At 38.4% G+C, this 26,730-nt stretch overlaps 1 long non-coding RNA gene across 1 annotated transcript in view; it reads right to left on the reverse strand.

The window, feature by feature from the left end:
• LOC116558359 overlaps positions 1 to 18,569 on the reverse strand; it is a 19,614-nt gene extending 1,045 nt beyond the window's left edge. The window contains exon 1 of the long non-coding RNA XR_004271968.1: positions 18,527 to 18,569. This is a non-coding gene — a long non-coding RNA (uncharacterized LOC116558359). The remainder of the gene's footprint in view (positions 1 to 18,526) is intronic.
• Between the last annotated feature and the right edge of the window lie 8,161 nt (positions 18,570 to 26,730).

Raw genomic sequence — 26,730 nt, forward strand, 5'->3', positions numbered from 1 at the left:
AAAAAAAAAAAAAAAAAAAAAAAAAAAAAAAAAAAGACTACATATTGTGTATAGTATACACTGCATGGGTGATGGGTGTACAAAAATCTCAGAAATCACCACGAAAGAATTTATTCATGTAACCAAACACCACCCATTTCCCCAAAAACCTATTGAAATTTTTAAAAAAGAAAAATATCGAACATTTTAAAACAATGAATTAACACGAATCTGTTACTTGAGGGAGATTAATTTGACAATAAGCAGAATAAATTGGAAAAGACAGAGGGTGGAGACAGGGAGAAAGCTAAAATTGTTGAAGTATATCATGTCTTGGTATCAGGATGTAATTCCTGAATCCAAAGTGGGTAAAGCAGGTTGGGGGAGGGAGGGAAGGAGACTGATCAATTGGCCACAAAGTACATGTTCCGTTTTAACTCACTATAACTTTTTATTGTAGAGTCTAAATCTACAGGTGTGGTCTATGCAACTTAAACTTTTCTAAAATCTCAACCAAAAAGCTCTCATGTTCAGCAACAGTAAACTCAATTGCATGCCCATACAGTGAACAGATGTCCAGGCTTTTAATAAATACAGTGGAAAATCGAAACCTATGGAAATGTTTAAAAATGAAAAATGCCTTGACACATCTAATGTTCCAATTTCTGTATTTTGCATTCCAATTTTATTCCAGATGTGTTCCATAAGGAACAAATTTAATACCCATATATTTGCAACTCCGATTCTGCTTGATGCAAAGCTTACAGCAATTATTAAATGGTTAAAAATCAGAAATTTAACTGTTATTTTATGGAGGCTTTCTGAATTTGATTTTATTTGACTTCTAAAGAGAAAACAGTGTGTTGAACTCCATGACAGACATATTATTTATAGAGAATTTAATTTCATAAAGAGGCAAAATAATCTAGGTCTATGGAAATGGTTCAGTGAATACTTCATTTGACTTCTGATATCCTCCTGCTCACCCCCAAACGCTATTTCAGTAATTCTTATCTACTATATTGTGATAGCTGATACTGAAGTAATGAAGTCTGTGATTCAAACAGGAGCCACAGAACACATAACCTCAGTCAGGTATTGACATTATTGCAATTTTTAATATACTTGCTGGCATTTTCCTTCTTTTGTATGTTTATTTTTTCTTCTTTCATAGCCTCTCACTTCAATTTTGAGAGAGCCTGCATTTTCTTGTCTCTCTTTCAAGCTTACCAGCAAGAGCAGGATTTATTTTGAAGTTTCAAGGAAAGTGCTAAATGCTGACAATACAGGTACAGTGCTTAAAAGTGATGAACATCTGCTTTCATCAGGCTTCCAGAACTCCTAAGCTCACTCCTTTAATTCCAAGTAAACAGCAAAATTGCTGTGAAAAGGTGAAAAATTATTCAAATAATTTTCTTAGAATAATCCTTCCACTCGTAATAGAGTTTTCTACAAGATGCACACTTTTTTTTTTTAAGCCTTCTCAGGACTTACACAGCTTCAAGACATTTTTACTACGTGATAATTTCCCAACCATAAAAAGCTCCTTAGACTTTAAATCAACACTTAATAATTAACAAAATTGTACTGAGAACTCACTATGTGCTTCTCATTGTGCTGGCTGCCATTAGAACACAAAAATACAGATGACATCTCCCTTTTATTAAGGGGTTGAAGGCCCACTTTGGGAGACTGACAAGACTCCAGCCTAAAATCATTGGAGTAAAGTTTCAGATGACTTGTAATGTGGTAAAGAATGGTGATAGCTACCATTTTTTACGTGTGTGTTATATGCCAACCCCCTAGTTAAGCACTTTAATGTATTATATATGGTTCCAATTACAGGCACTGTAGGCATTCAAAGGGGAGAGATTTGGATGAATAGAAATAGCTTGAAAAAAAGATGAAGGAGCTCAGCTGCAGGTCTACAAAGTAATGGGAGATGTGGAAACCAACCTACATAGGGAGGGCAACACAATCACAGGTGTGGCTTGTGGAATTTTGAGGAGAGCCTCCTGATAGAGGCTGAGCTTAAGAGTGGTAAGAACTGGTGTCAAAAGTGATTGCAAAATATTTCCAAATTTTATCCCTCTCTATATCCATGACCTATGCACAGTGACTTGCAGTTCATCTCATCAAAAAGTTGAATGTACCTGAATACATCTTGAATACAGACTGATCTTATGACATGCTTTGCCCCATATAAAGTAGCAATAGTGACAGTGTTCCAGTTCCAAGCCTAGGACTCTAGGTGACTGTACCTTTCATTCCTTTCTTTTGTTCTCTCTTGAACCCCTGCCTTCTGCTATGAGAACAAGACTGGGCTAGTCCCCTGAAGTATGAGATACCATGTGGAACAGAGAGAGCTGAATCAGCCAAGCTTAGATCATCCTAGACCAACCAGCCCCCAGCTGACCTTCCAGCTGGCTGCAGTGAGACTGAGCAGGAACCCCTCTAAGGGCCCTGCAAGGCCCCCTGAACCTGAAAACAATAGAAAACCTTGAGTTCCTGCAAGAGAAATTACAAGCACTCAGCTAGCCCTGAAAAGTTGAATGTACTTTCTACATCTTGAATACAGACTGATCTTGTGAACAACTTGCTAAACAAGAAAGTAATAGTAATTTAAAACAATAGCCAAGAAGGAAGGAAGCTAAAATCATGGGATGTTTTGTTCCCTGTAGAAACTAAAGATAACATCTTAACATGTGTCCTTGAGTTGTGTTTTTAGAAACCCAACACCCCCACCCACCACCAAATAGGCCTGTGGGCACAGAGGCCTCAGATAAGGGGAAACTGAGGACTGAATTCTGCATGCCATTCTTTGTTCTAAATTTCTTCCTGAGGTGCTTGGAGGAGGTCATGTCCATGAGCCAGAGCTAACATTCTTTTCTGCTGATCTCAAACTTTCAGACAAAGCTTTGCCTCCTTAACCAATCACATGTCAGAAAATCTTTGAATCCATTTATTACCTGTAGGCTCCCACTTGGAGATATCCTGCCTTTTAAGTTTGAACCAATATATAGCTTCCATGTTTTCATTCATGACTTTGCCTATAACCTCAGCCTCTCCACTTTGAAAAACCCTTGTCTATCAGCCATCTGGAAGTTTGGGTCATGAGTGTTAGGCTGCCGGATTTTCATTGCTTGGTGCCTGTAGTAAATGTCTCCCTTTCTTTTGCTATATTCCCAATGTCAGTGTTTGGCTTTGCTGCACTGGGCAAATGGTTCCTAGCCTGGTTTAACAACAGCAGGCTCATGAGTGAGCTCAGCCACAGAAGCACCAATAGCTGTCTGATACAAATGACAAGCAACTGAGTGGTGAAAATAAGGCCTGTTTACTAAAGGTTTAATTTAAAAAAATACTCTGAGATATGCTTTTTACTTGCCTTGCAGAACATCAATTTATGTTCTCTTGCCTCACTTGTTTGCTCCTTCTTAGCTTCCTTCGCTGGTTCCTCCTGTTAAAGTTAGACTGTCCAAAGCCAGTCCTTAGGCCTTCTCTCCAGCTACGTCCACTAGCTTATTAACCATATGGGTTTCAGCTTCATTTATGTGCTGAACTCAATGTATCCAAACTTGAGTTCTTGATCTTTCAGCTCTGTCCCTGGTCCACATTAACCTTCCCCGTATCAGTTTATCAGGAATTTGTTACTTTTATTCTTGCCCACCTACAGTCTATTCACAATTCAGCAGACTGATTTCTTTAAAAAAAAAAAATAGTCAGATTATGTCATTTTTCAGTTCAAAACCCTGCAACAGCTTCCCATTTTACTCAAAGTGAAAACCAGTGTGCTTACTGTGGGTCTTATAAGGTCTAGGCCCTGTGACCATCTGTATTGCTCTGTTCTCACTGCTGTAAAGATACTACCTGAGACTGGCTAATTTATAAAAGAAAGACGTTTAATTGACTCACAGTTCCACATGACTGGATAGGCCTCAGGAAACCTACAATCATGGTAGCAGGAGGGAGAAGGGCAAGCGGGGCAAATGCAAGATGCTTATAAAACCATCAGATTTTGTGAGAATTCACTCACTATTATGAGAAGAATAATGGTAAATCTGCCTCCATGATCCAATCACCTCCCACTGGGTCCCTCCCTCAACATGTGGGGATTAGGGGCATTATAATTCAAGATGAGATTTGGGTGGGGACACAACCAAACCATTTCACTATCCTGACCCTCTGCTTCTCTGCTCCAGCCGTTTGTCCTCCTTGTCTTTCTCAGACATGCCCAACATGATCCTACCCTGGAGCCTTTGCTTAAGCTGTCCTTTCCACCTGGAATTTTCTGAAACATGTACTTCTATCTTAGAACTTTGATTAACTGTCCTTCACCTGACCACTCTTTCTTGGATTCAGAATTTCTATTACACAAATCGTACCACTTGCATTCAAGTCATTGCTCAGATGAGGCCTGTGTTGGGTCATTTTTGTGTTGCCATCAGGAAATACTTGAGGCTGGGCAATTTATTAAAAAAAGAGGTTTAACTGCCTCATGATGTTACAGGCTATGCAAGCATGGCTTTGGCATCTGCTTCTGGTGATGACCTCAGTTGCTTACAATCATGGTGGAAAGGGAAGGGGGAGCAAGCACATCACCTAGTGAAAGCAGGAAAAAGAGAGAGAGCAGAAGTCAGGGAGTAAGAGGAGGGGCCAGCTCTCAACTTGAACTCATCACCAAGGGGATGGCGCTAAGTTATTCATGAGGGATCCACTTTTATGATCCGATCACCTCCCACCCGGCCCATTCTCCAACACTGGTGATTACACGTCAACATAAGATTCGGAAGGGAGAAACATCCAAACTGTATCAAAGAGACAACTAGAATGGTGACTCTGTAAGAGTAAAGAACAGTCAGTTGTAGTCACTGAGGTTTTCCAGGCCCTAGAGCAGGACCTGACCATACTGGCCCTCAATAAATATCAGTTTGTTGAAGAAATGAATGAAGATACCATAAATCTCTGTTTTAGAAAAGGAAAAAATTAAAAACCCATCACAGACTTAATAGGGTCCACCTAAATAATGGCAGTATGGCTTAGTGTCACCTCTGAATTCAGACTGCCTGGGTTCAAATCCTGACACATCTACATCGTGGTGAGATACTTTGGACAGTGTGTTTGAGATCTCTGTGCTTTGTTTCCTCTTCTATAAGGATAATGTTAGTACCTATTTCTCAGGTCATAATGAGTGCTCAAAGAAAATATTGATCTAAAGTAATTAATGCTCAGAAAATTATAAATAATAAAAACATATTGTATTTTATTATTTTGAGTACCTATCTCATAGATTTGGTATAAAGATTGGTTAAAATAAATGTAAAATTCTTAAAATAATAAGTGCTCAATTGATATTAGCTGATGATCTAGTTTCTGTATTTCCATGATGCTTGCTTCTCCTCCCCAGGAAGTGGTTTTTAAAAAATTCCATTTTAGTGTACAATACATTTTTTTAGAATTAGAAACAGGGTCTTGTTATGTTACCCAGGCTTGGTCCCAAACTCTAGAGCTCAAGTGATCCATTTCAGCCTCCTGAGTAGCTCAACAATTTTTTAAAAAAATAGCCTTTCCTTTATGAAAACCCAAATACACCCCATTTTCACACTATTTATCTATTTAAGGTATTTTTCCCTAGGAAACTTCCTGGTTAATGGTTAAGGTCAGTTTTCTTCTTTTCTTGTTCTTACCAGTAAATATTTTATGAATTTCAATTTTCTCCTTGGAAGCCATCATTTGTCTCTTTAATGAAGGGGTTATGTGTGTTTAGCTGTAAGAGTTAACACTAACCAAGAGACTACACTTAATAAGTTATTCAAAAGGGATTGTTAGTTTCTTTCCTTATTACTATTATACTTATTACTATTAGTTTTTTGAGTCCTGGAAACCAGCTTGAATTGATAAAGGCTAAATAATTGTGATTTTCTTAGTGAATTTTGCTTATACTGGTTAGTAAGCAGAGTGCCTGATAATATATATTTGCTATCAGATTTTCTCCTAAGAGAAGGGATGACCCTATTATGCTGCTAACACTCATTACTTTAGACATCATGCTGAGAGAGAGCAGAGAAGGCATTTGGGGGGCACTGCTTTCCTATAGGTTATGGGATCATCTGATTATTGTTCTCTTCTTTATTGATCCATATGAACACTCTTTGCAGGTAAGAACAACTGCTAAATTCAATAAAAATAAAATTTAAAACCCCACTAGCAACTAGAAATATAATAATAGAGTATCTCATTCTGCTGGTCCTGGGAAGTGTCCTACTAACTAACGCGTCTGCTATTTTATCCCCACCTCCCCCGTAACCCTCCCTGGTAGGCTGTGTGTTCCTTCTTCCCAGAACAACCAAGTCTATCATATTTCAATTCCTGGAAACAATTCGTCATGCCAGCATAACAGTTACTACCAATTCATGATATCTAAGACACTCATTTTCTCAATTCCTGCATCAGAGTGGGCAATGCTGATAACCTTCTTAGAAGACTTATATCACCATACACTGAACTGAACCATACACATAATGATCCCAACTTTTAAGTCAAGGTAAAAGTTAAGAAAGCCAGCATGTGGATGAGGGTACTGATGTTTTGAGTATATCATCACAGAAATAGATGAGAATTCAAAGAACTGAACAGCTAAAGGAAATCTGAGAGTCTTCTGTTATTACCATCACCTTTATTAATAACTATATTGAAATCACCACTTCAACCAGATAGTAGTCTGTATGTGTACATAAATGTATGTGTATTTGTTTGGCTCAGTATGTCAAGAACAGAAGTCAAGCTTTTTCATATACCTGGCAATGAAGTTGGAGATTCTTAAGTCCTCCAAAGGTTATTACATGAATGTAGATTTTAGCCATTTTTCTTTTTCAATGAATGAAAACTCAATTCTATTTTTTTAAAAAAAGGCACCTGACCTGTTGAGTGGTGAAGAGAATAGTGAGCTAATCAGAAGACACAGGCCTTTCCACGTACCAGGTGTGTGACCCGAGGCAAGTCACAGTATCTCTCTGCCATTCCTGTTTGGATAATCTCTAAGAATCCCTCTCAATTAAATATTCCTTGACATAAAATAAAAACTCCTTAAAATAAAATAAAATAAAACATAAAATAAAAAATCCTTAAGATTTTTCTATAGCTCTGACTTTTTATTTTATGAACTTCTTCCAACAACCACCATGGAAAATCTACTTATCTCTGCAAGAAATAATTTTCGGGAAAATTTTGCTACATAAAAATGTTTAGTACATCGATAGTAGTTTGTACACTATAGTTATATTAAGTTGTCAAGTTTAAGTTTAGCCAGAATTATTATAATGCTGAAATACCCAGGCTTTTTCTTGCATTCAGCCTCTAGTAAAAAAAAAAAATATATATATATATATATATATACACACACACACACAAACACACACACACACACACACATATATATATACACATGGTAAAATGATTCAGATCAATGTATTTTTCCTAAAATAGCCACAACTTGGAGTCACCACACATTAGACTGGACATAATTTACCTTCAATTGCCTCCTCTATCATTCTTTCTGTATGGTGATCATAAATGTTCATAATGACCTCAAGTTACCTCGAGATCTTTGGGCAATAAAAACAAACAAATAAAACAAAAAGACTATGCTAGAAATACACTCTACCTACTAAGGAGGGAAGTCATTCAATATCTTTTTTTTTTTTAAATAGGATCTCACTCTGTTGCCCAGGCTGGAGTGCAGTGGTCCCACTGTAGTTCACTGCAGACTTGATGTCCTAGGCTCAAACAACCTCCTACTTCAGCCTCCTGAGTAGCAGGGACTACATACTCATGCCAAGCCTGACTAATTTTTTATTACTTGCAGTAGATATGGGGCCTTGCTATGTTGATTAGGCTGATCTCAAGCTCCTGGCCTCAAGCAGCTCTCCCACCATGGCCTCCCAAAGCACTGGTATCACAGGCATCAGCCACTGCACTCGCCCTAGGCTCAATAGTTATCTAGACACCTGTCATTCAGATTTTTTAAAAGCCATTGCTACTGTGTCTGCCACTACTTGTCCACAACCAAAGAATTAGTGAGGAGGCTACGATGTAGTCATAGAAAAACCCATCTCCACAATCTGGCTTGCCGGCAAAAACAAGAGTAGGAGTAGTCAGAAGGTTTTTCTCTCACTTCTGTCAAATCTCATAAAATGGGATTCTTCCAGCACTCATACTGTGCATCCAATTGGAAGAATCTAATTGGAGTGTGGTGGTGCCATGAACTATGATGGCATTGCTGCACTCCAACCTGGGCAACAGAGCATGATCCTGTCTCAAAAAAAATTTTATATATTGATCCTAGAAATCCCCATTCTTTGTTTGGAATGTAGGAAGGGTAGGTTTTCCCTCTGATAGGCTGGTTAGGAGCTCTGATTCACGGTACTCCTAGATACTCAGCCTAAAGCTCATTCTGGTAACCCTTCCAACAATGCTATGAGCATCCAAATCTCTGTATTAGATCCCTTTCTGCTTAAAATAGCTGGAGTGACTCTGCTTCTAGCAGCAAATATTTGCTGATTATAGACCAGTGTTCATACTATAGGAGTTCAGAGAAGAAAATAAAAACCGAGTACAAGAATTACAAAGAAGGGTCTTATGGACTAAGCGTGACAAACCTACACCCTTATGAATAGGAAAGCTGTACATTTGATAATTATTTGAAAAGTCTGGGTAAGATTTGAGTACAGATTCACACTTGCACTTCATATATGTAATAATAATTTGGGTTTTTATACCAGTCTGCACGGTCTCCATAAGACATCAGAAAATCCCAAGATCCACGGCTTTCGGACCTTTCATTTTACTAACTTAAGGGATTCCCAATTTTCTAGACTCCATTGTGTGAAATGATCCCCAAAAGAGCAATTTCTGCCGGTTTAGCCCGAGACCTTCAGAGTAAATCACAAATGATCAAAAATGTCTTTCAGATATTTTAAGGATAACACATAAGCCAGCAAAAGCCAGAAAATATAGGCTTACGGATAAAAATCCTCCTGAGTCCACCCTCTTGTGCCAAAGTTTTATAGGTTTGTAGTTTGGTTTTGTGGTTTAAGGCCTCAAATCACGAAAGGTCAAATTAGGAAGTAGTGCTGGGGGATTCTAGGAATGCTGCTCAAATTGACAGAAACCTCGGTCATGTTAGGGAGCACCCGTGTGCTGCTTTCATCTTATTTTCTTGGACTGCTGTAGAATTTTCTTGCTCCCTGAGGTTAACCACTCCAAAGCAACCTGGTCTTTTACTGGGCCTACTTCTCTTAATTACACAAAGCGATTGCTCTTGGCCTCTTCTCTCTGAGGTAAAAAGTGATAAGCATTTATTTTCCCTACTTATTCCTCCAAGTGACTAGTCAGCTCTGGTTTAACCTCTTTAGTAGAGGTCTCCTTTTGACATAAAGCCACAGAGGACAGTGTCTTGGTTATCTGCATCTGAAAGCAGGGCTTAGGAGGTAGTTCTACCTCTAAACCTCTGGCCAGTTACATATCAGCAACCACAGAGCACACCAAATTAGCTAAGACCAGGACAGGGCTAAATATCTGATCTTCCCATTTGCTTGGGACTTGACAACTAGCTGAGGTACAGAAAATAATTTCCTCCAGGAACCACCAAAGAACCAAAAGATTTCCCTGCTCTGTTACTTTCTAGAAAACACAAGTTTCTGTCCTTTGTCTCTTGTTGGCATTGTGCTTAGTCTCACCCTATTCCTCAATTAACAGAACCATTAGGGCAATAATAAATGCAGCATGAAGGTAACGAAGGCAGAAAGTCACAGTTGTTAACCCCATGAAATTGTTAATATGAGCCCTGGCATTCCAGGCTCAGCACTCCAGGGGCTTCCAGCTCCAAATGCACAGGAATGTGAGAAGCAGATGGTGGTGAGGCCATCCCATTTCTTCAAAAATTAATTTTAAGGTAGATTTTATAGACCATGACAGGATCACACTAAAGGAAGTCAGAGATATTCCATAGGATGGGGACGCACAATCTAAACTGTGTATCGTTAAAGTCTTCTCTGGAAAGTATTTTGAATCTTGCTAAACCAATAGGCCCTCTCCATGTCCGCTCAAAGGCTCTTTTTCTCAACTTCTCACTCCCTCCTACCTTGATAAAATCTGTGTGTTATAGTAACTGGTCAGACCATGAATCTTGTCTCTATGGTAAAAAGAAGTCCAGCTTTGGGTTGACCCAAGCATAGGTAGTTTTATGGCAGCAGAGAGTGAAATGAGAAGGCTTAAATCTCTGACAAATTGCCCCCCCCCATGGCTGTACTCAATAGTCTCAGAAAAAGTTATTCCTTCAACTCCAAACTTTTTTTTTTCCTATTAAATACAAATGGCCTTTATCTTAGTTCATTTGTGCTGTTATAAGAGAATACCACACGTAGAACATGAGAATAAATAAAAGGTTCATCTTCAAAGCTTTCCTCCTAGTTCATAATGAAAAAATAACAGTTTCTTCAAAGGTTAATTTACTTTAAAGTTTTTCCTAATAATCTTAAAGTAGCTGTTAGTCATAATAAAGAAATAAGTGCATCCTGTGTTCTTCATTCTTACACTTTAATCTAGATATTTGCCCTGACATGCCTGGACAAGCCCAGGCAAGTCTTAGGTCTTAGTTTAGCCCCTTCCTTATTTGGAAATGTTATCACTTCTCTAAGTATTCCTGAAGTTACTTCCTCGTTTCTTTTGTTCTCCTCTGACTTTGCTCTTTTAGAAAATTTCCAAGATTTTAGCCAATCGGGTCAAGCATAGAATGTGGGGTCCCGTTTCGGCCAATGAAAACTGGACACAGCAGTAGGGCAATTGTGTCAGTTTATGAAAGTTTTAAATGTCCCTCTCTCACTTGTTCAGGTGTGCTCTCATGGCAAGACTGCTGGCGAGTTGCACCCTTCTTGCAGGGAGTAAACTACCCTTGCTGAGTAATCCATTGTCTCAGTGTGGATTTTTCCAGATGTTATAAACCCATTTCCAACACCACAGATTGGGCAAATTAAAAACTATAGAACTCTATTTCTCACAGTTGTGGAAGCTGGGAAGTGCAAGATCAAAGTGCTGGCCAGTTCAGGTCTGGTGAGAGCTCTCTGCTTCAAGATGCTGCCTTGTCACACCCTCCTTAGGGGATGAACACAGTGTTCTCACTTAGCAGAAGGGAGGAAGGTCAAAAAGGGCCCAGCACTGTATGAAGCCTCTTTTATACAGGCCTGAATCCCATTCACAAAGCAGGAGCCCTCAAGACCAATGACCTCCTAAAGGCCTTACCTCTTAATACTATTGTATTGGAGATTAAGCTTCAACATGAATTTTGGAGGGACACAAACTTTAAAACCACAGCAGCATTCTGCGCGCAAATGCTTTATGTTATTATCATTTCTATCCTAGGATGTATCCAAAATATAATTTTAGTTTTTTATTGAGGCTTAAAAGAGAGAGCATGAAGGCACCAGGTGCTTATAAACTGAGAAACCCAAAGGATACTTGGAGGGTGAGTGAGTAGATTAGAGAAACTGGGGTTTATTTCAAAATACATTTTTTTTTTTTAAACTTTCTGAGTCCGGGAAACCTACATTGGCTCCCAGGGTAATAAATTTCAGTGCTTGCTTGTTTTGTTTTTTTCTGATGACCTATAAAAGGATTCTTTCAGCGTTAAAGAATAACCCACTTTAATCCCTCTAGAAATGTGAAGAGCGTTCTCTTTGTATTCTCCTTGCTGGAGACCAATCTTCAGCAAATGGAATTTCCCACATTTCCTAAAGATGAAGAGAGTCTATAAAGGAAGCAAAGATGCAAGGAAAAATGTCTTCACAACTACCCAAAAGAAAATATTAGAAAATGAAAGAGAGGAAAAACAAAAGGTATCCTGAAGATAAACATACAGAGTGAAGCTCTGTAGGTTTACAAAGAAAAATACTTATAGTAGTAAACTTGTTTCTGCATTAAATAATTTTTATAGAGTTTTCCTATGATATTTCTTCTAATAAGATTAATACAAATGACAAATAATATCTGTTTGTTGCTCAGTGATTTACATGTCTTTTCCAATGTTTTCAAAGATAAATCTGTTGGAAGAAACTTAAATTTCTAAAGCTATTTGCAGAGAGAAGACTGATCATATTGGAAATACTAAAGGTAAACTCATTTTTGTAGAAGACATGGGAATTCTCTGAGGTGAAATGTAAGTACCAGGAAATCCCAGAGATCACCACTACAGGGAGAAACATTTCATGTTTGTTAAATTAAGAAATGGCATTTGACAGGGAGTTCTTCCTCCTTAGCTACATACAAGCTGCTGACTTAACTCAAATCTGTACTAATTGAAGGTTTTGTTTGGCTCAAAAATAGGCTCTTAAAAGAAAAAAAGAGCGCACAAATGTCCATATATTACACTCCATTCCTAATTATAAAATATAAATGGCAGTACTGAATCAGCTCAATTTCCTATTCCAGATATCACATATGGTATTAGGTTCAATAAAGTCAAAATGTATTGAAGGTACTAGAAACATAAAACTTGTATTCGTCAAATATGCTTTATCATAGGTTTTTATAATATGAAATGAAGTTAATTTCATGCTTATCCCATGTAACCAGAATGTGAACATTTCTGAACCTAGAGGACGCCTGGGATTTCGGGACACTGAAAACATTTTATTATTTTAAGATTGTACAATTCCTTTTTCATGAGTTTATTAAAATTACTAAACATGACCCTGCTAGACTTATGAACTAGGATCTCAAAGGCAGTCCTTTGCTCTTTGGAGAAAATTATGAAAGGTACTTCCCCTGAAAGAGGGTTTGATAAGCTATATCTCACACCAGGTGTCCTGGCCCTATTCTACCTGGAATCAGCATTCTCTGCTCTTGTGTTGTAAAATGGAACATTAAGACATGAGAATATGATATCAGAATTAACAGAAGGATGAGCTCTTCTCAGGACCTCACGTCCTAATCTGTTATGCAGTTTATAAGAAAGATGGGGAAGATTTTCATCAACCGACAGTTACTCACTTATCTACCTGTATCTCACGTCTCTCCAGAAATGGTTAGGTTTCTGTCAAGAACACAAAGAAAGAGAGAAGACAGAACTGCCTGGCATGCTATTTTTGTTTTTTTGTTTTTTTGTTTAGGAAAATCCAAATTTTAAAAGCTATAGAGTTGTCACCACATTCCTCCTTTTTGTGTGAAGAAACCCATCATTTTGATTAATATTTACATCTATTGAATACCCTTTTTCGTTGAGGCCTATCTTCACAAACTAGTAGTGCTGAATTTCCTGTCATAACATGGCTCTATAGCTCATTTCCCTCCCTCCCTTCCCTTGTCAAGGATCTGAGTTTGAGATTCTGAGAGTAGAAAAGGATGTTTGAAAACATATGTCTTAGTCTCCTCATTTTACACAGTGAGCAACGCTAGACGTGGTCATTCACATAACTGGTTCAAGGTTACTCAGCCACCTAGTGGCAAAGACAAAACCAGAGTCCACAGGGAGTCCTCCCATGTACCCTGCTTTTAAAATTCATCCTGTATGGTCTCTTTAAATCCTTAAATTTCCCATATATCCAGCTTTTTCCTTCTGGAGATTGGTCAATGTGAGTGGACACTAACGTATGTCATGGACCCACTGGATTTAACGCAGGCTTTGTGGGGGGATCCAGACATAATATTACTGTTGTTGGGAACCTCAGTCAATTTTTTTTCATCTTTGACTAATAGACATCTGTCCTCTGCTTGAATTATTATAATGTCAGAAAATGCTTGAATTTCCAAGATAGGTCACTCCTTTACTGAGCAGAGCGTTTTATATGGAGAAGTCTATTTTGAGCAAAATATACCAACCTACAACTTCCACCAATTGGGCAAGGTTTCCCAATAAAGAGAAAGTGGCTCACTTCCCTACCCCAGCACAACAGAAGAGCAAACTACCTCCCTTGGGTCTCAGTACTTGAATCTTTGAAATTTAATAAGACATTTCCAGCCCAGAGGGCATTCTGAAAGAAATCTCAAACTTAAGGCATGTCTTCTGTTCCTGTGAGATTGATGGTTGCCATGGGAATAGGGAGGGGGGTGCTGTCCTCAGGCACTACGTGATTTCATCCCAGCAGAGCTCCTGCTGGGACCTAAGTGCCTGCTAAGATTTTATGGAGGTCCATCAGCTGGGCTAGCACAGGAAGTGCTGGGTCCCTCTGCCCCAGAGCGAGGGAACATGATTTATTTAGTGTGTATGGAATGACTCTAAAATCCTTGCCTTGTTTCCCTCACAGAAAAACATAGAAATTTCAATTTTATTAGAACTCTAGGCTCCTGTTTTCAGTCATAATTCTGGGGTGGATTTCAATGATTTATAATTAAAAAACAGCATCCCAATAAACCCTCCGCTGATCAAGTAGCCATCAGTCCACTGTATGCATCTAAATGCAGGTCCACATGTTCAGCTCTTGATTCTTCTGTGGCCAGACCCACGAGAAAGCAGCCCAGACTGGCTTCAGTAGGATCGTCAGCATGACTCACCAGGGCTGGGAATTTCAGCTGAGAATTCAGTTAGTCCAGCAGGCTATTTCACAAACTAATGAGAAAGTCTGCTCTTGGAGAGAAACACCACCCAGAAGACAACAGGGCCATGTTGTTTAGAAGGACACTGGCAGCTCAGACAGGCAGCCAGGAGACAACTAATGTAAAATTCAGGCCTGGATTTTTTAATGGTTCTGTATGCTAGTGGGGCGGGGAAGAGCATTTCTTGATAGTAAAAGCCCTATCTCTAGAGACCCTGAAGAACCCTAGGAAAGCCTCAGTCCCATTCATCACCAGTATTTTGTCAGAAAGTAGAAAAACTGGACCTATGTTAGGTCCTTAAATAGATTTAGCAACATCTTTGCCAGTTCAGACAGAACACCAGCTAGCATTACCAAAGTGACTATGTCACCTAGGTGTTCTTGATTATATGGATGTGATCAAGAAGTAGACCATTCCTAAGACACTTCCCCAATATAATCATAAATTAAAAAGCATCATTATATTCCATGGTGGCCGTTCTTGCTAGCTGTAATTCTTCCTTGGAAATTTCAGTGTCCAGTAAAAAGCCACTTTCTTTAAATAATAAGGAGGTTTGTTGTGCAGGGCAGAAATTACCTGAAAAAGTGTGCTACCAGCCAGCTTCTCAACATTAGACTACGGTCATGGGTCCATGACGTGCTTATTATAAGTTAGGTTTTTAAAAATTATTAAAGATATACAAAAATATATAAAGAACACAGTGAACTCCTATGATTTGCTACGTAGCACAGGAAACTTAAAAATGACCTATAAACTTGAAGCCTCTCCATACCATTCTCAATCTCATTCCCATAGACTCCCGGAAGTGACTGCTATCCTAAATCACATGCTTTTTATTCTCAAGCATTTCTTTGTAAAATTAATACACAGCTTTGACTTGAATGCATATTTTGGATAAAAGATATTTCACAGATTTTTCTAAAGTTTGCTTTTTTTACTCAACATTATATTTGAAGGATTCATCCACATTAATACAATTCCCGTTCATTCACTTGCATTACTAATTAGTTTTTTCCTCTTTTCCTGTTGATAAATATATAGGTAGTTTTTATTTTGGTCAAAGAATATATTCTTTCAGCTTTACTCGTTTTTGTCAGATTGTTCTTCAAAGCAGTTTTACTAACATACACTCAGACGGGCAATTATTAGGGTCCCTGTTGCTTTACATTTTTGCTAACACCTGCTGTTGCCAACCACTTACAATTTCTGCCAACCTAAGGATATACCATTATGATATTAATACCTTATCTCTGATTTTGAGTGATGTAAGCATACTATTACATCTTTTAAGCTAAATTTGTTTCCCAATTTTTCTCTTCCATTTCTTACATTAAATATTGCCCGCCTTTTCATACACAAACACTTACCCGGAACTTTCCACTGATATTTGTATTCTGGAAGGCAGGAACATAGAGGAATTCTCAATTCTTAACACAGGGTCTGGCCCAAATAAGGTGCATACTACATATTCTCTGAATAAATGAAATTGTATTTTGTTGACTCTGAATTCACTACAGGTTTTGATGACAGAAATTTTCAACTAGCCTCTCTGGCTATAGCAACTTCCTGCTGTGTGTCCTTCTGGCACAGCATTGCTAGTTATTTTTGTCACTTCCAGGTTTAAGAATCTCCCACAGCTCTCTATGGCTGAGCAGGACAGGTTAAACTTCTCATGCAGACAGGCAGTTATGGCCCTTCCTCGAACGGAGCGCCCTTGTCTATTCCACTTTTGTTTCACTGTGGCTCTAATAGGAGCCCTCTGTTCTGTGCAAGTTGGTTTTCTTACTCTTCCCCTCCTGAGATACCTTATGGACTATGAAGGCTATTCATAGAAACTCCATAATTTTGTACATATAGAAAATACTGAATATTTTGTATTAGCTTGTAAGAACATTGAAGGGCAGAGTCTTCATCTTTTCATACCTCGAAGACTGTAAGCATAATCATTGGTTTTTAGATGAATGGACTGTGGGTTTTTTGTTTCCTTGGGTAAATTTTGGAAGCAAGGTCATCCAAAAACTCACCTCTAGTATAAAACTGATGACGTGAGTGTAAAAAAGAACCTAGGGATTAGCAATCATAATTCTCATGATGAAAACATGCTGTAAGTAGGTACCAGGCACTGTGTTCTATAAGAAAGATAAAAGACTTTTTTCATCAGTTTTCTGAAAGGGCTTAGAATATAAAAGACAAGACAAACATTTTCATAGCTACATCTCCCTCTCTCGCTTCCTATATATCTACATCATCTTCTCTATGCACAGTTGTAGAAAAAACTTACCCTGTCTGGGGTGTTTACACACAAACTAAGAACCAGAAAATGTGATCTTCAGAATGGTGCTTGGAAGTCATTCCTGTGACTTAAAAAGGTCAGCTCCTTTTTTTGGTTTTGTTTTGTTTTGAGACAGGGTCTCACTCTGTTGCAGTCACAGCTCACTGCAGCCTCGACCTCCCTGGGCTCAGGTGATCCTCCTACCTCAGCCTCCAAAGTAGACTACAGGTGTGCACCACCACACCTAGCTTATTTATTTTTTTCTTTTTTTGTAGAGACCAAGTCTTGACGTGTTGCCCAGGCTGGTCTCAAACTCCTGGGCTCAAGTGATCTGCCCTCCACTGCCTCCCAAAGTGCTGAGATTACAGGTGTGAGCCACTGTGCCCAGCTGGGTCAGCTACTTTCTTTCAGAAAATGATAGGCTTACAGAGAGATTAAACTCAGAAAGGACTAAATGCAAATAGCTGAGATCTTGCCTTCTCTTCCTTCTTACAGTGAATAAATATGCATCCAGAATGAAGTGAGGCAATAAAGGTCCTTTATATAGGAAGATTCATAAAGGACAGAAAGCCAAATAGAGATCTAGAGTCCAACCTGTTTTTCCTTTTGCTATATTTTCTATTGGTACATGCTGAACAGACATCTTTCTTATACTAAAAGCAGAAGCTCTATGCTGAGGGAAAGAACAATGAAGTCTGCAGAAAGCTGAGGTTCTAGTTCTGTACTACCTACTATCAGAAAGGAGAAATGAAGTGGTACCATTGGTCTCCAGGGTCTGTCTAGGTCTAAAATTCTATGTCCCAATGATTCTAAAGTCAGAAATGTCCTACCTGCATGTTACATTTGTTGACAAATCCAATAATTTGAAGATATTCTGTGTGTATATTTAAAGTTTTGAAGACACAAGTGTAAGTTTTTTCTCAAAATATAGATAGTAGTTAAAAATATGAAATCACTTAACCACACTGAATACTTGGTAGAATTTCAAAGTCTCTAACAATTTTGAAGGGAAGCACTTGAGTTTTCCTGGAACCTGTACTTTAAAACCAAGATCTTTCAGTAGACAGTTGCTTGCAAGGGGAAATCCAAAGGAAAACAAATATTCACCCACTTAAAAGAAAAAATTTCTTCACATAAATAGCCAAACTCATGCAAAAATGCTTGACATCAACAATCATCAGAAATGCAAATCAAAACCATAATGAGATACCATCTCACACCACTCAGAATGGCTGTGATTAATATTAAAAAGTTAAGGCCAGGAGCAGTGGATTATGCCTATAATCCCAGCACTTTGGGAGGCCCAGGCAAGTAGATCACTTGAGGTCAGGAGTTCCAGACCAGCCTGGCCAACATGGTGAAAACCTGTCTCTACTAAAAATAACAAAAATTAGCTGGCTGTGGTGGCAGGTGCCTATAATCCCAGCAACTTGGAAGGCTGAAGCTAGAGAATTGCTTGAACCCAGGAGGTAAAGGTTGCATTGAGCAGAGGTCATGCCCTTGTACTCCAGCCTGGGTGACAACAGCAAAACTCTGTCTAAAAAAAAAAAAAAGTCAAAAAACTGATGCTGCTGATGCTGCAGAGAAAAGGGAACACTCATACACTGCTGGTGGGAATGTAAATTAGTTCAGCCACTGAGGAAAGCAGTTTGGGGATTTCTCAAAGAACTTAAAACAGGACTACCATTTTACCCAGCTATCCCATTACTGGGTATATATCCATAAGAAAATAAATTGTTCTACTAAAAAGACACATGCACTTGAATGTTCATCACAGAATGATTTACAATAGCAAAGACACAGGATCAACCTATGTGCCCATCAACAGTAGATTCGATAAAGCAAATATGGTACATATGTACCATGGAATACTATGTACCCATGAAAAAAGAATGAAATCATGTCCTTTGCAACAACATGTATGCAGCCTGAGGCCATTATCCTAAGAGAATTAATGCAGGAACAGAAAACCAAATACTGCATGTCCTAACCTATAAGTGGGAGCTAAACACTGGGTACATACACATGGACAAAAAGATGGCAAAAATAGACACTGGGGACTACTAGAAGGGAAAGGATGGGGCAGGCAAAAGTTGAAAAACTAACTGCTGAGTACTATACTGACTACCTGGGTGACAAGATCAGTCGTAGCCTAAACCTCAGCATCAAGCAATATACCTGTGACACAAAGTTGCACATGTACGCCCTGAATCGAAAGTAAAAGTTGAAATTATAAAAGTAAAATACAATTTCAGATGTCTTTCCAGTTAGCTTACATTCTGTTGGAAATTCTGAACACTACTAAATGGACTGGATATAAATAAAAAATGTTCACTGTCCTTGACAAATGTTGGATGGAGAGGAAATACCATCAGTCATTACTGAAAATATTATTAATTTACTTTGAAAGGTCTGAGTCTCTGAGGGAAGGAAAAGAGGTATGATTAATTTTTATTTATAATGAGTATAAAGAGAAAGATCAGTTTTCCAGAAAGCACAGATAAGGTATAATGCATGTGTGGAGATCTTAAGTGGCTTAAACATACAGATTTACTCTCCCAAACCAGTGTAAGTATTGTATGAAAGCCCCCCAAAGCCTTATCTGAAATTGAAGCACCTTTTGTCTCTCTGCTCTGTCACTGTAGGCTTTAGCTATGGAATCTATATTCCAGGCCTCCAGAAGGAGAGGAGAAAAAGAAAAAACACCCATCTGTAAGCTGAGTTAGATCCTTTTAAAGATCCTTCTTAGCTGTTTCACACAATAATTCTGCTTTCATCACACTGGGAGGAACTTAGTAATACAGTCACACCTAGCTGCAAAGGAGGCTGTGAAATCTAGTGTCTTAGCTGGGTATAATAGGTTCTGGAATAAAATTAGGGTTCTGTTATTAAGGAAGAGGGGTATACTTGATATTGGTATCAAGTATCAGAGGGTGCTTGATATAGACAACTAGCAGCCTCTGCTTTAATAACCATAAGGGGAAATTGAAATTGAACATTAGAAAGGATGAAGTGGTATATGAAGTTAGACAATAACTTTTCTTACATCCCAAGTTTGTGCAGTATGAATGCTACTGCTTGTGAGTCACCGAGGCCCTAGATTTACCTGCAATACCATGTTGAGTAGCAAAATAATAATGAAAAGTCATTATTCCCTCTTGATCTCAATTATTTCCACATAAAAAATGAGAAAATCTATTATGTATCAGTTTTCAGACTTTTTCTTAGCAGCAGAATTCTTTCTTCAAACAAGATTTATGCAGTTTCTCAGATAAGACTGACAAAAGGGAGAACTTACTCCCACTGAATTGGGGGTTGCGGATTAGGATCTTCATACTGTGATCTTTGTTCTCCAGTATGGCCTCTGAGATACCCCAGGGCTGTAAGGACAAAAATGTGAAATACACTGGTCTTTATGTTTTTTAGACTTCAACAATTTAGAGTTTCATGACTCAGACCAAAAATAAGGGCTTTAGAAGCTTTTGTCTTTTTCTTCTAATACTTACTAAACAAAGGATTTGGGGGAGAAAACTTCTCTGAGAAGCCTTCTAATATCTGACCTTGTTTGGATAAAATAAAACATAAAATTTGACCCTCTGTAGGGTTTCTCTGGAATTCCTTACAATCACAGATCTCTACATCTTACATATCTTGCCATTTATTAGAATTAGATAAGTAGCTGAATTAGATGTGTGCTATTAAGGTTCTCAATGTTTCCTTCCATGAAGTGTTACTTCTAAAGACCACAAAAGCATTGTTTAGCTAATCTACATCTGATGACACCTGAACTTCTATACATTTCTTGATGCTTGGATTCTATCCAAAGGTGAATATTTGACTCTCTTCCATCTAGTCAATTTAATATGGTTATGCAGAGGGGGAAGATATTGTCCTACAGGAATTTTAACCAAAGTGCTGGAGTTTAAATTTCATGTGTGGCTTTTCCTTTATGAGGATTAGCTGCTGTGCAGGTCTGAAAAAAATGCTGGGGAGAAGTAAAATTATAGATAGAGATGGTGTAAAACCAAGGGTGGCTTTTGAGTCACACTTAATAGGAATATAGAACTCTTTACACTTTCCAAGTTTTCCCCATTCTACTGGGACTCTTAAACTGAAATAATAATCTCTTTCCCCCTTTAAATAATTCTTGTCCTACTTTTAAGACTACTAGGGGAATAAAATAAAACACATGCAAAACTTAACATCAGCATTACTAAAACATATGTAACAGCATGCAGAAACTCCACAGATCTTGTAAAAATCCACTTAGGACCACAGAGAAAATCACCAAAAGCATGGGCCAAAATATACCTGAATGGAGAGTGTGTGTTTGGAGGGCAGGAAACTCAGTTTATTCTTGGTCTTGTCATTACCCAAATCTGGACAGTCATTTTTATCTACCTGAATTTTTCTCTCACCCTTTATATAATTGATTGATAGTCCTTTCTTGTTTTTCAGAAATATTGGGAATATTTTGTTCATTAACCTAATATTCTTGGGTCAAATGAAAGAAAGTGGCTCAATAACTCAAGGGGTATTATACCCACAACAAACACTAATGAAATACAAGATGATATGGTTCTTGTCGTCATGGGACTGGCATTAGATCTAAGGTAATTTACAGAATACAGAAGTTCATGATTATCTACTATTCTGCATAAATCCATAGCTCTTTGGCCAGGTTCTCAATTAGTGCTCTAGATTATTTAGTCCTCACATTCCCCTGACGTCTAGATGTTGTCGCCTTTATTTTTAACCTAAGGTTTCAAAACATCGTTTTACATGCTGTGAATTTTCTTGCCTCCTAAAACTAGTGCTCCAAGTGGTGAGAGATGATGTGCTACAAATCAATGGACTTTCAGATTTTTCTCTTCACTGCTGAGGTCACTAGGGCCCTTTCTTTCTCAATTCTAATAGTTCCAAATAGCCCAATGTCTCTAGTCCCTTGACCTTGAAATTTGGGCTTGCGTCCACAATATTCAGATCTGGGAGGCAGCCCAAGTATAGCTCTTGTCTGGCTGCAGCCCAAAAGTTTGGTGAAACTCCTAGAAACAAAATATCTATAAACAAACAAAATTAACTAATGCAGCACTTTTATGCCATTTGAATTTAAATCAAAGCAATTATTTTTTAAAAGTCACACAAAAGCATATAAGGAATTTTTTATTGGCCAAAAGATATTCTTTAGCAACATGGTGGTTTTTAGGAACAGGGTGGCTAAGTTTTTGTTTTGTTTTGTTTTGTTTGGTAGTTGGGATTGGCTTATAATCAGTGGACATCTGGACAGTAGGCAAACTTGAAATGAAAGCTAGATTGCCCACCAATGTCACACTGCAGAGCATTGCTATAGAAGCCACTGGAAAAAGTATTAGAAATATATTTACATTACACATGCAGCTTAGATCATTTCTGGGATAGAGTCTGCATGTTTTCATGGCCTATCTAATAGTTTTTGTTGCATAGAGAACCCCAGGACAATTCACAAGTTAAAGACTAGTAGCATGGGAAAGAATTCTCCCTTTTAAATAAGAGATCTCTCTCAATTATAGCTCAAGTAACACATGCAAATTATATATTTCAACTACAGGTACTAACAATATTTTAGTAAACATTATGAGCTAAAGAATTCTAGTCATGAGTTTTAAAACTCTTATTTAGATATTTTCCTATTTGTAATGTCTATCTGCTAACTCATTGATTTCTTCATTAATTTATTTAGCAAAGAGTGGTTGAACATTTTTTATGTACTAGCAAAATGCTACGCATAACAGTTGCATAAGCAGGTAGAAGATACAATCAAATCTTATGTGGTGGTTTTAAAATAAGCCCATAAATTATTTTATGCTTCTCTCTTCAAAAAATAGAGCTTAAATTCCTGCCCCTTGAATGAGGGCTGGATTTAGTGACTCATGTCTAACAATAGAATATTGCAGAAGTGACTCAATGTGCCTTCTAAGACTAGGTATGGTAGTGTGACCCTGTAGTCCCATCTACTCAGGAGGCTGAAGCAGGAGGGTCAGTTAAGCTCAGGAGTTTGTGTTTACAATGAGCTATGGTTGTGCTACTGCACTCCAGCCTGGGTGACAGAGTGAGACTCTATCAATCAATCAAATCAATTAATCAATAGAAATAAAGGGCATTGTGGCTTTGTCCCTCCTTTCTCTTTTCTATTACACACATTGGGGAGGTTATCTGCTATGTTGCAATGGCACTCAGGCAGCCTTATGGAGATGTCTTAATGTGAGGACCTGATATTTCCAGCCAATATCCATGTGAGTGATCACCTTGGAACTGGCTCCTCCAGATTCTCAGGTAAGGCTATAGATAATCCAGCCGCAGCTAATATTCTGATCATAGCAACACGGGAAATCCTGAGCTAGAATCTTCAAACTAAGCTGCTCCAGAGACCTAACCTTCAGAATTCTGTGAGATCATAAATGTTTATTACTTTCAGATACTTGGTTTTGGGGGTAATTTGTCATGCACTATTCAGAGGTTTCATAAGTATCTCACAAAAAGGATGCTTATTTCCTTAGCATCTATTCTTCTTTCCTTCACTCTTTAGAGATTCATATATAAAGACTTAGTATGCCTAAAAGTAAGGATTTACTCTTTTTGCTATGAGAATAAAGAGATTATTCACCAAGCATCAGGACTTGGCTGGTATGGTATGCTGGCAGGAACTAGAAGAACATGTTTTGAATTGAAGCTTGAGGGTAGTAGACCAGGAAGGATGAACTACAAGGCTGGATAAGGAGAGTTTACTGATATGGGATCCGCTTTCTTGGATCATGATTTAACATTTTGGCAAGAATGTCTGGAGTCCATCCTCGTGTGTTATGAGGATGGCTCTTTGAAGCTTGGAAACAATGAAGGCCTACAGAAAATGAGGTGGAAACATTTCTAATACTCTGCCTTGGCAAGGCAGAATATTAGAGAAGTCAAATAGTTCTGAGAGGTGAATGTACCAGAATGGATTATTTAAGATCCCTACTTAGAAAATCTGCCAACTTATTGTATTTCCAATTCTTTTTATTAAAATAGTAAGAAATTTGCCAGTGAGAGTACTGTTGTAATCACTGAGAAGCATGGGAGTGGCTCTCCTCTGTATCCAGGTTTAATGACAGGAGGTACTGCAGAGGATCTGGAATCCCTAAAGGGGGTAGAAATGTAAGATTCTGGAATTTCAGAGACCATATGGCAGTACTTAACTATTTAGGTGAGATAGACATTATTACATGATGGAGAGCAACAGGGGTCTTGGCTCGCAGAGGTGTATGGCAAAGGCCAGAGATCATAATTTTCTTTGGGGTAAGACAAATGAACAACCAATGAAAATATTGCTTGACTTATAAAACAGAAAATATCAAGAATAAGTGAGAAATTTGTTCTTAGGCACTGCAATTGTAAGTCACAATCCTTTACCCAGCTGCCATACCTGTGATAGTTCTCAGAAGTAGAGCCTATTTACTACATGGAAACCTAGGTCTTTTTGAGGAAAGTCCCTGCAATGCAAGTGTATATAGTGGCAACTCCCCTAATTTTTCCCTAAAAGAATCTACACCCATTTCCCAAATAAATTCTATGGTAAGGAAAGAAGGTACTGGATAATGGGCCTGAGTTAACACTGATTTCAGGGAACACAAAATGCCCTCATGACCCCTCTGATAAAGTGTCACAAAAACATGACAGTGGAGTGGCTGAAGTCCATCTCACAGTAATATTGGGTCCCCCGTGTGGTTTTTCCTCAGTTCCCTAAGGCACAATCAGGATGAATATATTTAAAAACATTTCCTAAACTATGGAAAAGACCCATTATAAAAGGATAGAAAAGACCAAGTGTAAGATACTAAAATTCCCTCACAACTCCACCAAGATATCAAATCAGGAGCAATTCTATATGCCAGATAAAATGGCAAAGACTAGTGTTACTCTCAAACACTTAAGGAAAGCAGAAGTGGCAGTCCTCGTCACATCCCCATTTAATTCACCAATCTGGTGAAAAGTAGATGGTGAAAGTCATGGAAGATGATGTTGGACTATATCAACTTAACCAACTGGTAGCCACAAGCACGGTCAACGTGCTGGATGTGGAAGATTTACTAGAAAGATCAAAACACCCTCTGGAATTTGGCATACAGCTGTTGCTATAGTTCATGTCTTCTTTCAGTGCCCATCAAGAAGGAGCATCAAAGGCTGTCTTCATTCACTGCAAACCTTATATACACTTGTCCTAGGCTTTTGTTAGCTTTCCTGTCTTAGTAAGGTAGCTTGATAATCTTGACATTTTGCAGAACATCATGGTGAACTCCTCATTAAAGTAATGACATCATGCAAGCTAAATGATAGTAATGTCATGATAGTAATGACATCATACAAGCTAAATCTAGTAAATAGGTAGTGATAAGTACTCTGGATGACCTAGTAAGATACATGCATGACAAAAGATCAGAAATATCTGCACAATTCAGGCACCTTCCAAATTTTGGGGAGAAAACCAATAGTCTGGGGCATTTTGGGATATTCCCTCCAAGGTAAATGACAAGTTATTGCACCCTGTACCTCTTACAACTAAGAAAGTACTTGGCAAACCTCTACATTTTGGAGAGAGCATATGCCATGCTGGGGAATACTGCTTAACTTAGTATTAACTTAGTGGCTGATATGAAACACTGCCAATTTTGAGTGGTGGCCAGAACAAGGAAGATCACTGCAACATGTACTAGCTCTGAAGAAACTGGCCTTACCATTAGGGACATATGACTTGGCATAGCTAATGTTGCCGGAAGTTACCACAGTGGATTAAACTTTTGAATTTCTCCTAAGCATTAATAGTTGAGTCACAATATAGTCCCCCTGGGGTTCAGGAACAAAGCCATGCCATCTGAGGCAGGGAATTATTCTTTATTTAAATAAAAAGCTCCTGGGAGAGTTATATCAGCAAAGATGGCAGAACAGAAGGCCCCAGACCTCCTTCTCCCTTAGACATTGACTTAACAACAATACACAATTCAAAAAGCTTTTGTGAGGAATTCAGAAACCAGTTAAGACATCACAGTACCATAGGCAAGCACAAAACTACAAACAGTTGCACTAAAACAAGAAAAACAATTGCATTTCGCCCACTATAGTTCTTTCCTCAAGCCAGCACAGCTTGGTGCAATTGAGAGGAAATGCCCAACTCACAGCTTCTTCCTTGGGAGAGAAAGAGAAAGGCGGGGGGGAATACATCTAACCTTCTAGTTTGGACAGGGGCTGCAAAAGTATAGTTTTATAGCTTGACTTACTTGAAGCTTTGATGCAGAACTGGCATACCTTTGATGCCTAGGATCACCTAGAACAAAAAACAACTTAGTGGCTTGTTGTAGCACCAAAGAACCTGCAGTATGACAAACTTTAAGACAGGTCATTTGATATGACTGAGCCAGAGGAACAAAAAGAAAAATGAAGAAAGCCTAAGGAACTTATGGTATCTTACCAAGTCAAACAATATTTACATATGAGAGTCCACAAAGAAGAGAGAGAAAAAGGGATACAGGGCTTAGTTTGAAGAAGTCATTGATTTCTCCCTGATATGGTTTGGATCTGTGTCCCTAACAAACCTCATGTTGAGAAATAATCCCCAGTGTTGGAAGTGGAGCCTGATGGGATGTGATTGGATTATGAGACTGGATTTCTCCTGAATGTTTAGCAGCGTACCCCTTTGTACTGTCCTTGTGACAGTGAGTGAGTTCTTATGAGATTTGGTCATTTAAAAGTGTGTGGCACCTTCCCGCTCACTCTCTTGCTCCTGCTCCAGGCACGGGACAAACCTGCTTCCCCTTTGCCTGCTGCCATGATTGTAAGTTTCTTGAGGTCTTTCCAGAGGTCAAGTAGATGCCAGCATCATGCTTTCT

The sequence above is a fragment of the Sapajus apella genome, unplaced genomic scaffold (genome assembly GCF_009761245.1).
Source record: "Sapajus apella isolate SASKATOON/1434 unplaced genomic scaffold, GSC_monkey_1.0 scaffold21, whole genome shotgun sequence".
Taxonomy (NCBI): Eukaryota; Metazoa; Chordata; class Mammalia; order Primates; family Cebidae; genus Sapajus; species Sapajus apella.